This window comes from Anopheles arabiensis, chromosome 3 (assembly GCF_016920715.1).
Source record: "Anopheles arabiensis isolate DONGOLA chromosome 3, AaraD3, whole genome shotgun sequence".
In the NCBI taxonomy this organism is placed as follows: Eukaryota; Metazoa; Arthropoda; class Insecta; order Diptera; family Culicidae; genus Anopheles; species Anopheles arabiensis.
The window spans coordinates 41,811,927-41,830,643 of record NC_053518.1 but is presented as its reverse complement, the minus strand read 5'-3'; the positions used below and the strand labels follow the sequence as shown (position 1 = coordinate 41,830,643).

General features: G+C 42.8%; 1 protein-coding gene across 4 annotated transcripts in view; it reads right to left on the bottom strand.

Moving 5' to 3' along the window:
• The window catches only part of LOC120901959 (insulin-like growth factor-binding protein complex acid labile subunit), a 171,198-nt gene that overhangs the window by 54,721 nt on the left and 97,760 nt on the right, over window positions 1–18,717 (bottom strand). For all 4 annotated transcript variants that reach the window (XM_040310352.1, XM_040310353.1, XM_040310350.1 and 1 more), the window contains one exon: window positions 10,949–10,981. The gene's annotated coding sequence lies outside the window, so the exon portion shown is untranslated. The remainder of the gene's footprint in view (window positions 1–10,948; window positions 10,982–18,717) is intronic.

Here is an 18,717-nt window from a genome sequence, read left to right as displayed (position 1 = left end):
ACGTAATACACGAGCGGAAATAGGCTTCTGGTCGGAAATGAAATACCTTTGCTTGTTTGCTCGGTGCTTTGCTTGAGTGGCAATACTTGTAATGGCCTTAGGAACAAATATACTACTACTACTACTACTGGAGTACAGCATCTTCTGTATCTCCCGTGGTCAATTTGCAAACCTCAGTGAAACATCGCATCGCATCTCCAAGAATCAGCGGATGCTGCTCGTCAACGCGCTGTGGTTGATGGTAAAATGTGGTTAAGCAATCGATTAACCGCTACATTAACGCGTCTCCGTACAAAGCCAGAGGCTTTAGCTAGGCTTAGGCACTGCTAAACGACACTTGTCTGCGTATCTTCCTTGAGTGCATCCGCGTGTAGTAAGGGTTTTGGTGAGGAGATAAGTACACACCGAATAGAGCTCTCTATTATCGACCGCACTGCACTGATCGCTACGCTGAATGCTGTTGGAAATTGAAAGCTGAGTGTGTGGTTACTGAGCAGTATCGGTTACTTCACTCCGGATCCGTGTCGCTGTGTCACCGGAGCACCGAATTAGTGCCAATGAGCTGGAAAACGGTCGCATCCAGAGACGCTCCAAAAACCTCAAAACTCGCCCGCTTCTAACACACGGGCTTTTGAAAAGGAGTTGACGAGTGCACACTGATTCGTTTGGACAGGTACAATCTAAACATCAGTTACGAACGTGTGTCAAGCTGTGTCGGGCTGCCTGGATGGCTATGGTTGGAAGGCCGATCGGTGGTGTTTTGTAAGAAGGGGGACTTTATGTTGGTCGAATTATAATTCTGATATCCGCTTCACCGTCTACGAGCTTTACTTTCTCGTCTCGTCAGGCGCCTGTCAACCGCACGTTGACGGGCTGCAGATTACTATCATTCGAACTTGAAGAAGGATTAATGAATTTTAAATGCTTGAATAAAATCAGCACCATCGGTTCGTTTCCTTTGGCGCATTTTGGTTCAGTTCGGTTGTTGTAGCAAAACGGCTGCCCCCGAACGATAACAACAGTGGCGGTGTTTTGCCTCCCTTTGAAATCCGATCACCTCTAATCAGCCAATTATCTATTGAACCATGCCCGCGCCAAGCTGAGGTTGTCTGAGCAGTGGTATGATAGCTTTGTTGTTTCTCGCAGGCAGCTTTTTGAGTCAGTGATTCGTTGTTTTGCTGGTAAAATTTTCGTGCTTGTTTTTTCGTGCCTCTAAATACATCTTGTGCGTTGGAAATTGTGCCTTTTGGTAGCTGCCATTGTACCGCGGCAGCAGCAGTAGCTGTTACTGATGCTTTCCACCCGTGCTGGGGCATGTTTTTCATTCGATAAGATTAATTATTATCAAGCTTTCAAGCTTTTGGGGTTGCAGGCTTCCTGGAAGTCTTGTTTCGGCGTACTTTTTCTCCTCGTGCTCGTGTGTTCGCGACCGGAAGGCGCAAATGTTTGCCCACCGAGTGAAAGTACCCGCAAACAATGCTGAAACTGTTGGTGGGCAATGTTCTTAAAAGAAAATCGTTTTTCCTGCTACGAGCTTTTGCTGCTGCGAGGATGTAAGCATTTTGGGGAATGCTAAACAAAAAAAGCGAGGAATAAACATGAGAATAGAAAACGGAAACTTCCCAACGTTGAATAAAAGTTCGGGCTGGCAAAACTTTTCCTGCAGCGTTGTGGTGCGATACATGAGCTTATTTTTCTTCTCTTTCTCATCTGTCTTTCTCTCTTTCGTTTTTTGACCAGCATGTTGCAAGAATATGCTCACACCGTACGTGTACATAGGCATATTTTCGGGCGAGCTGTGTTGATTGATGGCAAACAAAACGATGCGTTTTGGGTGCGAAATGATGAAACTTTTGCGTTCCTTGATCGAGAAGTACATGCTGGCCAGGGTGCTAACAGAAGAAAGCCTTTCAACACACTACCAGACGATCAGCTAACAGGCATTGCTTCACAGCTGTAATGGGAGGAGAGTGACAGTGAGTGAGCGAAAAAAATCATTCCCCTTTTTAGTTGTCTAGAAAAATCAAACTTTTCCACAGCCAAACGCTGTACACTTACGTTGCATACACTTCAATGTTCTACTGGGAGGCAAATGGTGCTCTGTTTTTCGATCCTGCATGGTCAGAAAAGGAAAACGAGCAATCATGTTGGGACGGTTGCGGTGCGAAAAACAACAGACTGTCTGGGACGGCGTATCGCCATACTGACCATACTTTGGGCGATTCATCTTTGTTCTCGTCTACTGATGTGTAAAAAATCTGTTCAAGTAGATCGGGACCGACTTGGATTTTTTATAAGATTTGTTATTTTCTGCTGCTGTTGCGTAGCGTTCTACTGTGGTCTACTTTTCGGACAGAAATCACGATGAGTTTTATGGTTGAAAATCGGGCATTATGAAATGGGTTTCAAGCACGGATGATTGATGTTGGGCTAGCTATTATTGGGTGCCGCTTTCAAGGGCTAGACAGGATGATTTTTGAAGAGCGAATATTTGTGCACCGTGTGTATGATGGAAAGGGATCTGGAAATCCAATTAATTTAAAGGGCATTAAAGTCTAATATGAAGTGGTTATAGTTTGTTTATGTATTTATACGATTCATTCAATGTATAATTCAATGTTCAATGAATAAACAAGTTCAAAGAAAATGGGGTAAATGTGTGCATTTTTGTGAACATATTTTACGACGTTAAACGTTAAGTTTTGGCCGGTCTCGTGGTACAGTCGTCCACTAATACAACTTAACAACATGCCTGTCATGTTGTTGTGCCAACGAAAAAAACATAATTCCTCACTATTCTTAATGGATAACAAAAACAGCCAATGTCCTTACCGTTTAACGTATTTTTAAAGCCTTTCTTTTGCAGCCAAATCTATCGACTACCAAAGAGAGAATGCAGTTTCAACTCGATGGTTTTATTTTTTATAGAGATTTTGAGTTGATGGTTGCATGAGACAAATTTTTGTAATGAAAATATTTCCCAGTAAAATGAACAAAACCTAAAAACCTGATTTTGCTCACCTTTGATTTTTGAAGTTGAGAATTGAGCGACTATAACATGGTAATATTTCATTTAATGAAAACCATGTTTTAAATCTATTGTACTTCTTCTTCTTCTGGGCACAACAATTGTTGTCGGTCAAGGCATGTCATGCCTGTACACCACTAGTGGGTTTTCGCTTTCAGTGATTTATTGTTTGCTATAGCAGGATAGTCAGTCCTACGTACGAGGAAATGGTCTAATCGGGGCTTGAGCTCAAGACGGACATAGAGTTGACGACTGTACCACCAGACGGGCCAAAAACCTATTTTCAGTCAGGCATAATAATTGATTAATAATTATAACATATGATGAACCAATTGCTCGAACAAATTTCACATTATGATGAATCAAAGTTGGTCAAAGGGTTGAATCAAAGATACAAAAATGATAACAAAGTATGATATATTGTCATCCTTCTAGTGCAACGTGTGAAATGTGGAACGTCTGAAAGAGTTCAATCATAAAATCTTCAGATACCACCTCAAAGAAGCGAAAGGAGCAAACTAAATCGCATCTAATTTGACAACGAAAGAATCATAAGAAAAGGCAGTTAATTAATTTGTACACATGACAGTAACTCAAACCGAACGAGACCAGCCAGACTGGGTGGCACAACTACATTGGAGGTTGTTTTCTTTTTATCCTGCTCAAAAGAAAAGAAATTTATTCCTTACGCAACATTAAGGACCACACAAGGCTGCCTCGGCTTTCTATAGTTGTGCCTCACTGACAAAGCGATTCCGTCCCGTTAAACATGCTAAACAACTGGCGGCAACCTATGCCTTTGAAGCGTTGAACGAATTTGTTGTCGCGGGGCGGACCCGACATGATTTGATTTGTAACTATCATATTGCCGAAAGATCCTTTTCCTAGCTTCCATCACCCCTTCCGTGGCGCCCGTGGGCATCGAACCCGAAATCAATAATCGATGCCATCAAATTTAATCGCCATTTAAACGGCGTCGTCGATTTTACCGCCATCGTTACAACGGTCGTGGACACAGCGTGTATGCGTTCGTTTCGGGAACCCAAACAGTGGATGTCTTGGCAACGTTGGGATTAATCATTTGGAAGGTTTTAATCGGAGGCCGGGTAAGGGGACAGGAAAGCAAACGCCGAATGTCGAAACGCGGCCAATGATTATTTAATGAAGTCCGCTCAATGTTGTGCCGCACGGTCCGGACTGACAGGGCACGGCGTAAGAGAATGTAAGAGCGATCACGCGTAGACGATGTATTAATTATTAATGATGTAGCATTTGTTTTTAATCAACTCTTCCGGTGGGAAAGGGTGGCAGTGTACGTCCGATTTCCGCTGGTCGCGTGGTCGTTGATGGTAATCGCGGGTCGATAATTTTCTGGAAGTGCTCGGAAGTCGGTAGCGTACGGAGTGAAGGGAAAGTACAAAGTCGCAAATGGATTTTAAACTTTGCGTTAAAGCGAAAGAGTAAACCGATGGAAATGGCTTTTTTTATCGCTGTATGAATAATTTTATTACAGCATTACTTTATTTTTGGGGTGCTAGGTGCAATATTCATCATACAAATAGCGGGAAACATGATGCTCAAATAACAATATGTTGCACAATGATTGTAAAATGATTGAAACAAAATACGATAGATGAATGAGTAATATAATAATTCATGTCGAGGATCACGTTTCTGAATTGGTGTCATCGTGTTGTTGCTCATATTGTTCCTACCCAATTTGTTCCTCAAATACATCATTAGAATATGGCAGAGATCACCCCAATCAGACCTTAACTCTACTGGTTGCCTTGTTTTTTTGGTTTTTTCCCTCCACAAAACTGGTCATCTTGCAATCAATAAATGCTTCCATCGGTCTTCTGTCTTCGGTCGGCAATTTCTCGCCTTCACGTGTCGCGCGTCAGCCTAACGAGATCAATCAATCGAAGACATTTGGATCGAGCGAATCTTGCGTTCTCCCTTGGCAAAAGCAAAACGTGACTCCAACACCAATTTAACGCAACTGGGGGGCTTACGCTCGACGGAACAAAGAAGAATTGGAGAGCGCAACACCAACAAAAAAAAGAGCTCAACCACCCACACACACACCCTGAAAGGCGAACAGCGAAAGAAGCAACCGAAATCTGCGTGTCAAAATATCGCTGATATAAAAAAACGGGTGATCGAGGTGGATTTTTTTTTTGCACTACACCCAACCCAGATAGATAAACACTCACACACACAAAGCTTTGGCGGATTGGAATTGGAAACGAATTGATTCGTAGGCTCTTCCGTTTCAGGGCAATCGATTCCAAAACACACGCCAACACCGGCTACCGTTTTCAGGCTTCTATCCTTACGCCGTGCAGGATCCATCGGTTCGGTGGGTTATTGAATAAATTTTTCCGAAATACGCAAATGGAAACCGGATGTTTCGACGTTCGGGATGGAAAGGGATGAACATTGGGCTAGCCTGAAACGGGGAATCTTTTTCTGGGTGTATGTTTATTTTTGTACCCCCGTTCCCGATCTCTTGGACAGTACGTGGCCACGAGCTCAGATGTGTTGATGCGTGACGAGATTTAGAGACGGCTTCACTGTTTGGTGTATTTTTTGTTTTTCCAAGTACGATGGAAAATAAAAGGAAATCTGGGCTAAACAAAATACAACGGATACATACAGCTTTTCTGAAAAAGCGTGCCGGAAATCGCGCTTTTTTCATTTTTCTCAAGAAATTTATTCAATGAAGTTTGCAGAATTACGTTAACTTACACAGGTAGCAGCGATAGTATCAGCGATCAGTATACTCAGGTGTGTGTTTTGTTATTCTTTGAGAAATAATCCATTACTTTAAAATGCTCTTCATCATAAAGCCTGCACCTTTCCAGATTTTGTGTAAATCCAAATGAATAAGATTTACGATATACGTGATGACTTGCCGACAACGAGTGGAACCAGCGCGGCATGTAAGTGGCCGCCGGATGTCGCTCCGTACCCATAGCCCACAATGCAACTCGCAAGCTAAGACGATTATTTTGAACGCTTCGTTAACTCTTCACACTTGAACGCCAGAACGCCTTATGGGGGGGGGGGGGGATGGAGCTGATGCGAGAGCTTCGAAAGTCTCAATGGCAAGGTGGAGGTCAATCTTCAAAGCGACGCTTCTGACGGTTGCTGGCAGAAGGAAGCAGGATGTAATTAGAAAATCATCTTCTTGGGTAACATTTCATATTAACTCGTCATTAGCAAATTAAAACCGAGCGTGCTGGCGAAGAGAGCTGACGTTCTAGTAGAGTGGGTTAAATAATGATGATGAGCTATCGTAAAATTAAGCACACATTAGCAAGATTCTGTTGCAGCTTTGTGGTTGCTGGAACATGCGGAAAGGGTTGTCTCGATCTGTAATTGAATTTATTAATTATTATACCATAAAACTACAAGTGAAATTATTTTCCGTTGATTGAAGTTTGCATTATTTGAAATTCTCTCCACCAAAGCAAACGCCAGTAACTTCTCTATTGAACCATTTAACACGGTGTCACTCGGTCATAATGTTGACCAACAAGCGGATACAACCCGCTTCGGCATACAATTTTGTTGACAAATGTATGGATCATTGACAAAAACACCAGCGCATACCGAGCGCCGCTCATAAAAGGGACTTCAAAGCCCAGCCTAATGCTACTGCGGTTGCTGTGTGTGCCCATTTTATCATCACTTCCACCGGTCAATGGTTTTACAAATGATCGTAACGATGCTGCCTCGCACTACTCTCACACAGCACATTACCATACCGAAGGGTGGGTGAGTTTCGGTTACAGTAAATCATCGATATGGGCTGACCATCCCCCCGGCGAGTACGAGAAACGCTGGACAACTTTCGACGCCATTACGTATTCCGTACCATAAATCATGCCCCAAGCCGCACTAAACCGCACAGTGCAAGTGCTCAATATGACACTCGAAAGTGCTCCTCATCACACCCTAAAACGCAGAAATTTCCACACGCTCAAACACTTACACAGACACATCCACCCAATCGTTCATTGCATCCGGGGGAGTGATATTGTGTAACGGGTTCGAACTCGGTGCGATTTTTTCAACCCGGGTCCGGGACCTTAAATCATCACCCAGTGGCATTGGAGGTGGATATAGGGGAAGTACGAACGAGATCCAACGGGTATGCAAGCTTGCAAATATCTCGGGATGTAATTCGTCAGCAGGAAAAAAGTGCATCGCAACGGGTTGGTAGGTAATGCATAACGCATCCAGCACCCTATTGTGGTGTGTAGATGGGCGAGAAATTGGAGTTATAGCCTGGAGTGCAATTTAGGGGGTTTACAAAAAAGAAAGAAAGATGAAAATAAGCTCCAAAGGGGAATGATTTAAATTTTTCATTGTTATTCGCTCGTTCGTCCGCACACTGTGGCAGTATGGCTTTCCATCAAATTGAACCGATGGAACCCATTGCAGAATACAACACGACACTAACTGGAACTTTGGGACCCCCTGCCAAACTCCCGAGTTAACCCACCGATACAAGTGACTGATGAACGTGTTTTAAACCATAGACTCCCCCCGGAGCAGTTTCAAACGGCTGCACCAATGTGTATGAGAGGGGCACACACCATTACGGTGCACACAATGTGGTACAAATCCCAATGCGAGCTGTCCATTGGACGGTGGCAGGTTTTGTGCGAAAAGATGATGAATTATAACCGAACGAGCTATGTTCGTCGATCGCTTGTGTAGCTTCATTTTCTCGGTACATACTGTTGCGAGTGTACGTTTTGGGAGGGTCCTGCCCTGTGCCAACCGTTGCATGTGGAATGTGTCATTCCTTTGGCCCTGCCAGAGGGCTAAAGGGTACACCTCAAACTTCCTGAGCATGGGTAGTTCTCTTCGCACATGTACCGATCATTTGATGGTTTCATGTTCTTCCGGTGATCCGATATCGCACGGGCACGGTGCTCGACTTATCAATTTGGAAGTTTTTCGTAAATTTTTCCCATACTACGCCCTTTGTGTGGTTTTCTTTTTCCTTCCCATTTGCTACGTGTACGTGTTGATGAACTATGGAGAAAGCGGAGCATTCCAGCTCAATCGATCATGAAATATTGCAACAGGATATTGGATACATCTCGTGGCAAACTTTTATCATTCTCCAGAGGATTCGAGAAAGGGCACGGGAAACATTTGTGCCAAATGGTAGCCATGTTGATAGACGACTGCAAATAGGTTTTATGCGTTCTCGTTTTTTTACTATTCACACATACAATGAATAGAAGCGTAGAAACGTGCATACAAACTAGCATGTAACGTTTCGCTGTGAGGGCAGCAGAAGTAAGCAAAAGGTACGGTGTCGATACAGGAGGAACGTTGTATTTAATTTCATGTTGCAGGTTCAGTGATCTTTTCCCCCTCTGCACGGATCATATGTACCTTTTGCTACAAAGTATATTTTTCACAAATGGTACGCTTTTCACTTGGTGACTAGAATGGCATCGGGAATGGGTGAAAAGTATTTGTGGCAAGTGATTCGTTCGTTCGTTCGCTCTCGTTATTTTTGACTAAAAGATATACAGTTGCACCATAATTATATTCACGAGACATGAAATGTAGCTTTCTTGTTTAGGGGTTACATCGTGAGGGTTGATATTGTCAAATGAATCTTGATATGCCGACGTCAGAATATAAAATAGAAAAAACGGCCCAATGAGCTTTTATGGAGATAGTACATGAGCTTTTACCAATTGAATATGCTACATGCAAGAGTGAGAGTATCATGTTAAAGCATTGGACGTGTAATGATCTTTTAGTAGGTTATTTAAAATGTAGATTGAGTGGTTTTTACATTTTTAGATTTAAGAATTTTGTAAAACGCTTTAAAAAATATGTTTTCTCAGCAAAGCGATCGTTTTCCCAGAAATTTCAATAATAAATTAATTATGACTCTTGTATCGATGTATCAACATAGCAGTAGCACTAAACAATCCAGCCAACCTGTCAGGTCACCACAACAAAATAAAGTACTTTGCCCTCGCTCTATCTAAATCTGCCCTATTACTTTAATTTCATATCCATCACGTTAATGGAACCGTCCCGCCACACAAGCGGCTTTTTGTGACCCATTTAATAATTTAAATTTCTATCTCCTGAGTTTACATTCCCATTTCCATCCCATACCAAGGTCCGATGCTAGCAGAAACATAATTTAATCACGTTTGCATCGCATCCATTCCCGCTCCCTTTCTGGGTGCTTTCTTTTTGCCACAGTTGCAACCGTTGTTAGTGCGACAAAAAAGAGAGCTTAAAAAGAGAGTGCATATAATAATTCTATCCAGCGTGCTTACTAGACCATAAACTGTGTCATAAAGCATGCGTCCCGGCGTGCAAAGGGAACGCATGTTGTGCTGTGTGAGAATGGTGGGGACAATAGTCTGTTAGCTCAATTCACGGTCACCGAACGGAAGCGCGGTAGCACTGTGCCGCTTGTCTTTTGTGGTACACACAGGTGCATTAGATCATATCGGTTGTGTACTGTGATCAACTGTTTTGGGTTACATGCGATGGCACAAGGGATGCACTTAAAGGCATTCAACGTGGCCGACAACGTCATTACCGGTTATAATTAAATCCTTCCTTTGTAACAAACCGCAACTGTTGTACGCTAAAGCGGCCCCGCGGTTCGGTACTGAATCGATCTATCTGGTGCGGTTGCTTTCCAGTGGCTTATCAAGACTTGCTGCACGTACCCAGCGATCCAGTGGTGAAGTAGCTAGGTTGACATGGTTGTGCTTCATGGCCTTACCTTTGTAGAGCATATGCTGGATTAGCTGAGTGAGTGAGTGAGGTTCCACTAAGGTTCATTAGTGAGCATCGTCAGTATGCGTGTGAGCTTTCTCGGTGTGCTTCCTTCGTTTAAAGTTTGGCTTTCGGTTGTTCATCGAACCGTACCGGTGCCGGTGCAGAACTTACGTAGTTGAAATTCTGGGGTTCGTAAAAAGAAGCACCGCGAACGCGAAGTACCCCATACCGGCACGTACCGAACGGGTCAAGCACGGAAGTAAACCTTTTTCGACTTTCCATTAGCAACTAACCCCTCCGGTCGTTCGCATCGTGGTGAAGAATAGATCAGCTGCTATGCTTCGTTAATTTTTGGTAGGAAGGGTGAAAGTACATTTGATTTCCGCGCTGTATTTCTTTCCAAACCCTCCATAAGGTATCTAATTTAACGGTTCAATCTTCCGCAACTTGGAGCGGTAAGCGAGTCTGTTCTGCCGTACCTAATTCCATACCTTTCTATGCAGACTGAGCGAGTAATGACTATTTATGCTGCAATGTATCGCACGTAATAGTTGAAGAGAGAGAGAGAGAGAGAGAGAGAGAGAGAGAGAGAGAGAGATAGAAGAACAGCGCAGGACCGACGCGGCAGGTCGTTTTGGTAAACTTGTCAGAATGACTAAACTTCTTCTCTCTTCTCTTCTTCTCTGACTCTTCTTCCTGATGGTAGACCGCAAGGCGGAGGTTTGTGAAATGGTAATGAGACAGTAATAATGCGACCAAGTAGTGTGTTTGCTGGAATGTCTTTCGAAGGTGCGGTAAAATCAGAGACGTAAATAAAAGACACGGGTATGGTGGAGGTCGCGGTACTTGGGTCGGTGCCGTGGTGGTGGATATAGAAATAGAAAAACCCGCTAATGAAACAATGTGTCGAAGAATGGCTGATGAACTGCTTAATAATTTATAGAAGCTAAATGACACGCGGGTGTTGCTGGGGTAGTGAGCCGTGTATTAGTGATGGTTGAGATGGTTGTTGTCCAATTATGGCTCAATAGTTGTAATTCTTCTCGATTGTATCTTGTTTTATAACGCAGCGCAGGTGCCGTAAGTTTTACTAATTGGAAATAACAGATGATAAATAACGTAGTTTAACCCTACCTTTGCTGTTTGATGGTGCTGGAACGGGAGTCACTGAAATGGAAAAAAGAGAACAAGAGGTTAGTATGTTTGTTGTTGGTGGTTGTCAAAAGGCGACGTTATAGCTCTGCATGCACCTCGTAAACTTTCCATCAATTCCGGATGTAATGAAAGCGTCAGTGAGATATTTGTTAAAAATACATGCGTACTTTATTCGGGGCCTTACAGTAGAAAAATAATTTAAACATTGAAAGGTTTCCAATGACATAGGGAATTTTATTCACATCTTATTAGAGCAAGAAGAGCTACAAACAATTTATGTCATTGGTCATTATTACACCTATAGGCATCATGGTCAGCTCAGAGCTACAATTGTTGTGTCTACCCTTAAATTTTGATGTAACGTGTTTTTCATAACATCATATTCAAACATTTAAGTTAACACTTCCATCCAAACCACAATGATTCTTTCCAGATAGTCAGTGCACTCCCTCTCAAGACCAATAAGGTAAACACACTAATTGCTTTCATCTATGTCGAGGGTCCATCCAGGATCTTCGTTATTTCGATATTCACATTTGTATCCGTTAAAAAAGAAAATAACGACTTAAACCCAAACCAATCTAACCACGCATTTGTATACCCATAGCTCTCCAACCAGACAGCTACGTGATGAGGGTCAAAAGCTACCTGGTAGTGGCCGTAACACAACAGGAAACAATTCTTGGAAGTTTCAATTGCAAAAAAAGCAATTCTCAAAACAACCGGAAAATGGTATTTTATGGATGAACGGCCAATACAAACTTTTTGAACGCTCGTTCAAATAGCTAATTACCAATCCCTTGCTTTCGCTCCAAGGCTGTCTTATCTTCAATTGGATTGCTCCCGTAGTAAACGTGCCTGGGACGGCTTATCCATGTTGCTCCGGTCCGGTACAAGCCTTTCCCTTCGTGCTGTTCCGATTGCAATCGAAGCCGGCTTTCGTTTAATTTATTCACGCTTCACCTGTCAATCTTTAATCGCATCAAGCCGATACTTGTGTACCAGGGGGCATTACCGGGCAAGCCGGGTACCATTTGCTGGGCAAGCACTTTACCACGGCGTGCCCGCACACTTCGATCGGAATGGCAATTAATTAGTCGCATTAAGTTTATTGTCGCGTGTCGTCAAGTGCAATCACGCATTCGGAAAGCATGGGCTCAAATCCACGAGATGCTGCTGCTGCTGCTGCGACGATAAACCGCACAGGACACATTGGTGCTGAACGAACGTGTCGCGAAACGTGTGCCGCTGTGCAATGCTTCGGCCGGTGTGCCGTTCTAATGGTGCTTTCGGTTCACGTCATGTCGACGAATCAATCATCATGACAAACGACCCGATTCGTTTTCGGGTCACGCCGGTGTTCGGTAGGCATTGACGGGTTCTTTCGTGCTCCCGCAGCCGGTAGCCCGGAACACGGGCGACAGAAACCGTCCAAGAAAGCCCAAGATGCTCTCAATTTCCGTTCGAGTTTCGGTTTACCAGAGCATGATGACGCCTGGAGGCCGAAAATTGGTTCATTAATTTTGGTCTCTACGGTGTTCGTCTCGGCGCGCTGCCACCACACCGTAGTCGTCTATCTGGGCTTGTGTGTGTGTTTTTTTTTTCGTTTGCAGCAAGAACGGAATACTATCAACGCTATTCTTATTAAGGACATTCTCGAAGACATCCCCACGCTCCGGGGTCATGTCAATGCTTCGGGCGTGGAAACTGCCGACAGTTCGAAGTGCGCTGAACCACCGTTAAAGGTCAACCTCGCGGGAATTGTGCTGCCACGGGAGGTAGAGTTATACGACCCAGCACGCCCCGGGAGCAACATGACAAAGTTAATAAAACATGTGCTCGAATAATAATCACACCGTGCCAACTGGGCGTGAGTACACCCTGGCTCATATCGAATATTTGTTCCCATGTAGCTTTTTTTTTGTTTGTCGCGTTGAGTAAAGAATTATTTTTGGAGATTTTTTTCCCCTCCAGCGTCATACCGCACACACTGGAAAGCATTCTAACAGCTCGAGAGCCATTTGTTCGAGCAATGTTAGTGTTTGCTTCGCGCTTGCTGGCAGACGGTTGCCCACCATTCGCTGGGTTGGTTGAAATGCTTCTTTTGGTAAATCTGTTCAGCGGTTCGAACGGTGGCCAGTCGGGTGAACTGTCGCTGTTGGGAGGATTAGCTTTAATTTCTGCTGACAGTTTGTTGGTGCATGAACTGTCAAAAAACTTTCCCGAGCGGTGAAGCCACGGTGGACGACGACCTACCGACGAAGCATGCTACGGGTTACCGAGTTAGTGGCCGCCCGGTTTGCTGCTTCCAGCTTTCGGACATCCTGTTGCCCTTGTGTAGCGTCTAGTGAGAAGAAAAGCAATTTGAACTATGAAAACAAAACAAAAAATGGCGGGCGAAAGATGACTAAAGCACGAGCGTGGAAGTGGGTTTTGTATGATAAGCTCTCTTAGCGGTGGCAGACAGACAGGATGCGAACAGGCAGCGAACGTACTCGCGTATGCTTGAACACGTGTTTTCCTGTCACGCTAACTGGTTTGGTGACAAGTTGCTGGATCGGATCGGATCGAGGACGCAACAAGGGCTTTGTAGGAAGTAGAAAATTATAGTAAGTATCAAACTGTGTTATTTATGTTACAGAGTTTGTCTTTGGCTCTGAACAAGAGTGTTGTGAATTAAAGTATAAGCAGTTGTAAAATATGGTGATTCTCGGTGATTTTCACCAAGGGTTTTACTATCCACGTGCATATCACATATACAATTGCTAAACAGTTGTGTGTGCATGGATTCAAACTTTATCTTTCGAAAACGATGCCGTAAAGCGTTTTGTCGTGGTCTAAGGTGGTCTACTTGTTGGGACCTTGCAAGCTATCGGGAAACAAATTTCTGCAATCTTTTAAAGAACGAAATAAAAGCAGAAAAAACTAGCAAAATCTAAAATGAATCGAGTTATAAGTATTCGGTGACAATATAAAACTTTCCACAGCCCGCTCTCTCCCTTTCTGACGCAACCGAGATAAACCCGTAAAAACGCGCGAGAATAAGGCATAAAGTTTTGTTGTGCTCTCCTTCGCTAAGCGCAACTTTATAATCGGACGTGTTCTATTCCGTGCCGTAGAGCTTTTGATCACGGCACTCAGTAGGCACACACAGGTTTGTTTGTGCTATTATTTACTATACAGTCCAATGTGCGTGTGTATGTATGGCTTTAGTTTGTGAAGGCAGGCAACACTCAAGCACTCAAGGAGACGATAAACTTCATGCCGCGCAACTTGAAGGAGAAAAAAACGATCGGCAAGCAGCACAAACGATCAACTTTAAGCAAGGTGATTTATGAAGACTCCCACCGAACGAGTGATTTCCTGCTTTCTTTTCCGCCTCTTCTGCATTCTTTCGCACATTTAGCGAACCATTTTTCCCTGGGCAGGTTTAATGTCCCGAGAAAAGTGTTCTGCAAAAAAAAAGACGATAAAGAGCTTTCTTTCAATTCAATTAAAGTGCTACCGAGAAAAACACGGGTAAAGTTTTGTCTACTAGAAACAAAATGTTTAACGAGGAGAGCCCGCGCCTAGCATAGGATAAAGCTAACGGAAGGAAGCCGGGCAAACCCATGCTGAGATTTTGCAAAATGGTTTGTCTTTCGTCACATTCGATTGAATATGGTAAGCACACAAAAGGATGAACGGAAATGAGACGTTTAGTTGGAATCGAAAAGTATTGTGTTGTTGTATTTTTTATCATTCCAGTTTGATCGGCTAGGTTTCTTGTGTTTAAAATTTAACATTTTTTCCTAACATTAAACTGAATGTGTTTAACTGTTTCCTTTCAATATATTCCGAATCATCTATTAAAAATGGTCTAAAAAATTTGATTTAGATTCTCCTGCCTACGTGCCGCCAGATGCGTGCGGCTTCTTACGAGGATTTCAAAGTGCTCAGGACGGAACGGAAGCAGGCCCGAAATACCTTGCATGGCTTCCATCCTGCTTACAGAGGTTTTCGGTGAGATTCCTCAAAAACGGATCTCAATGACACGAGCTGTGGCTATTGAGAGCTGGTGGAGATGCCTTACCGGCGAGAGGAAGATCCCTTTCCGGATTCCCACATTTCCGGGCTTGTGCTTTTTGAAAGAGCAGGAAATAATGTCAGAGAAACACACACTCTTTGAAGCGACCGGAATTTGTCGTACATGCGTTAGCATAATGAAGGAAGGGCTAGGTGGCCAGTTCACTGTAAGCACTGGTCGATAACGCTAGGCGCTAGGCTCATACTGTCGTCAAAAACATCTCGCCGCTCTCGGTACGGTTAAATTCGTAACTCGATTAGAGTCCAGTTTAAGCGGTATCATGGGTTTGGCTCGTGCAGGAAGATACCGGAGATAGTTTGCTGTGGGTGTTGCGAGATTGTTTGGTATGTTGCCATGGCACAACAGGGGTTGGTTGGGAAGAATTAGGAAGGGTAAGATGCAGGAGAGCAGCATCTCTATTTCACTTTCAACACGTGCCAAAAATGTAGACCAATCTGGTGTCTAGACCGGGTATAGATGTAGTGGAGCAAGCAGATGATTGAAATAGAAACCATCTAACTGAAGGCTACTATGCTTTTGATGGGAGGATTATGTTTTGTTCCCTCCGGGTCGTACGTCTCGTGAAAAACACGGAAGCTATAAGTTATATTGTTTTGTTCTACGAAACGGATTAAAATTTCATGATGTTAAATTAACTTTAAAAGCATTCACTGAGAACCTGGTTTCAAGAGCTCCCTCATTACTCTCTATGATTTTATTTATTTCACCACTCATAATATACCCAGCCTCACTACTGGTACGCAAAGTTCTTTTGAACGTTATATTTTTTCCCTACAATTAGCCTGATAGCTAAAAGGCACACTACACCGCTCCATACTTTGCTTCTGCAATACAGCACACAGCTATTAATGTGTTCCTATGATTCTTTTTTTTAACCTTCAAAGTTCACATGTTGGCCGACATCGAGCTAGCCGACAACAGGTAATTCAATGCTGGTTAGGAAGCCAGCGACCGACGGGAAAGAAAGGAGTCCCTCAACCGAAACCGCATATTAATTTCAGAGCCATTGTTTTGACCCAGCCGGTGTACCCCAGTCGGACACACAACCACGCATAAGCGTGCACTCGGAGCAGTTCGGTACGGTACATGAGTCAAGCGTACACGATATGTGTGGCCACTGAGAATGAAAAAAAAAAAAAACAAACAAAACAGCCGAGGAAGTACAACTGATCCACAGAAATTGCAGTAATTTGAAGGTATTTTTTATTTTACTTTTGCTACAAAAATGCTAAGGAAATGTCCTGCTGTACGCTGCTCCAAACGAGATAGATACAAGATGAAAAGTTCCAGTGAGTTTTGAAAATTTTAGTCTTGTTTTACTGTTGCTGCAAGAAATCGAAAGAAGACTCAGAGCAAAGACGATTTCTAAACATAATTTATGAGCTCATGCGCTGATTCAAGTGTCTACCGGATTGATTAGAATCGATCGATCTGTTAAAATCTAATCCAAACCAGCACTTGATCATGCAATGTCAATTACTCCCTACACCATCCATCCTCTTAGGTCCATTTTCCAATAAATGAATGGCAGTACCAAAAGTCATCGGGAATGATTGGTTCACTAAATTCCTTTCATCTTCTCCAATTTTTGCTTATTCATCCCTAAAAGACTGCCACAGCACGCTTTACATCCAGTGACGATAGACAAGTGCGTCGTGCTTGCATGCACACCATGTGCCTATCTGGAAAATGGTAGAAATACAAAGTCAAATGATAGTTGAGCTTGACCATCCAGGACCATGGGCCAGAAGTGTTGGCCGGTGAGATTACCCGAACATACCCTTACACCAACGAACTGGCAGATGAAAACATTCTACAGACATTTTTACATCTCTTACTAAACTTTCTTCCCCCTCTTTCTTGGACCACGCTGTTAACCATTTTGTCCCAAAGTCTCGATTTCACTATAAAATGCAAGAGTGTGTGTCGTCTGCATCGTAGCTCGAAAAGGGTTCACGTTACAATTTTCCACCCCACTGTTACCGTTACACTATGCAACTGAATGACCGTTGAGAGATTGTTGAAAGAACCTTCCTCAGATGTTGCATGAATATTTAGCAAATAGTTGCAATGTGAATGAGTATTTAGTTTACCACTGCGCAACAAATTCAGTACTCTTTTGCTTTTTTGGAAGCTGGATGCTCTGGGACAGACGAAGGATAAGTGTGACAAATACTGTCTAGAGATATTCTAAGCATTTTGCTTGAAAGAAGAAGGATTATGTCCTCTTAAATACATGGAAATGATTGATGGCAATGGAATAATTATAAACACAAGTTGCTTGTCTTACAAACTTTTTAATATATACTGCTAACAGAAAATGCGTGTTCCCACAAATGTTAGCTTTTTTATTTGCTTCAAAAGTGATTAGGGGTGTTAGTACGAAAATTAAAAAAAAAATGTTGAGATATGAATACGGTTAAATTGAAGAGTTTACCATACACAAGTAAAAAAGGTAAAACATAGAAAAAAGTGGATTGATGATCATGAACGCAAGTAAAAAAATCAATCCAAAATTTAAACAAGTATAGTCGTATTTTTTCACTTTATCGCCTATTGTGAGTTCATTGAGTTGTTGCTCGCGCTTCTTTTTGCTGTTGCTAATGTGATATTTTCTTATTTACTCAGTGTTTATTTTGATTAACATTTGAACTGATTTGATCGTATTTAATTTTTACTCAATATTTAGAACATATGTGGTAAAAATACAAAGATCATAGAGAAACACATTTTTAGTTGTAATTTATTCTACCCTGGTTACTAGCTTGAAGTATGTTGTGTACTCGTCAACAAGTTTCAGCATATAAAAAAATTAAAATAATTCAAAAAATAACGTAAATTTGTTTTACCACACAAGTTAATTATGATCTTCAAGATGTACAATTTTGTATTATAAACAAACATGTAAATAAATTAGAATGAGAAAATACGTGTATACTTAATAGATAACTTATGAAACAACCGGTCTACAAGCGCATGCTAACAAACTTAAAACTTCACATACACAAAAGATAAAACATTTCAATTTCTTGGGATTAGCCACTATCATTAACGGGTAAAACCACCCAATGCTCATCAGGAAGCTCACACTTAATGTTTGTGCCGGTAAAATATCCTAATTAGATGCTGATTTCAACAAAATCCCTATTTATACCGGCGGAGCAGCTGTGATTATACACTGCACCAATGTAATCCGAGCAGATAATTTATTTCATTACCAAACAAATACCACACAAAACACGGACACGCCCGTGCCAGCCATTCCCGCCAACTGTTATCCGTGAGGGTCAGCGTATATCAGCGTTCTACTGCTGCCGCTGCTGCTGTTGCTGCCAGCACTGCCAACGCTCATTTCCATAACCGCCCATTTCAATTAGGCGCCTCTCGCTCATCGATTGTTATCGATGAGTGCACCCGGGGTTCGGGTGACGTGTGCCGAAATAGTTTCACACTTCACTGGCGACAGATCAGTAGAGCAGCCGTAGAGCAGCGGTACGCAAAACAATCATCTGCAGTTGTACAGCATTTGCATCCGCAAAACAGCTGTTTCCGTTCCGTCGACGGAAAGGGCTGCCGCGTTATGCTTGGCCGATGTTGGCAATGACGTTGTTTGTTAATTTGCTCGCATGTTCACCGTACCACCATCGGTTGCACCCGAAAA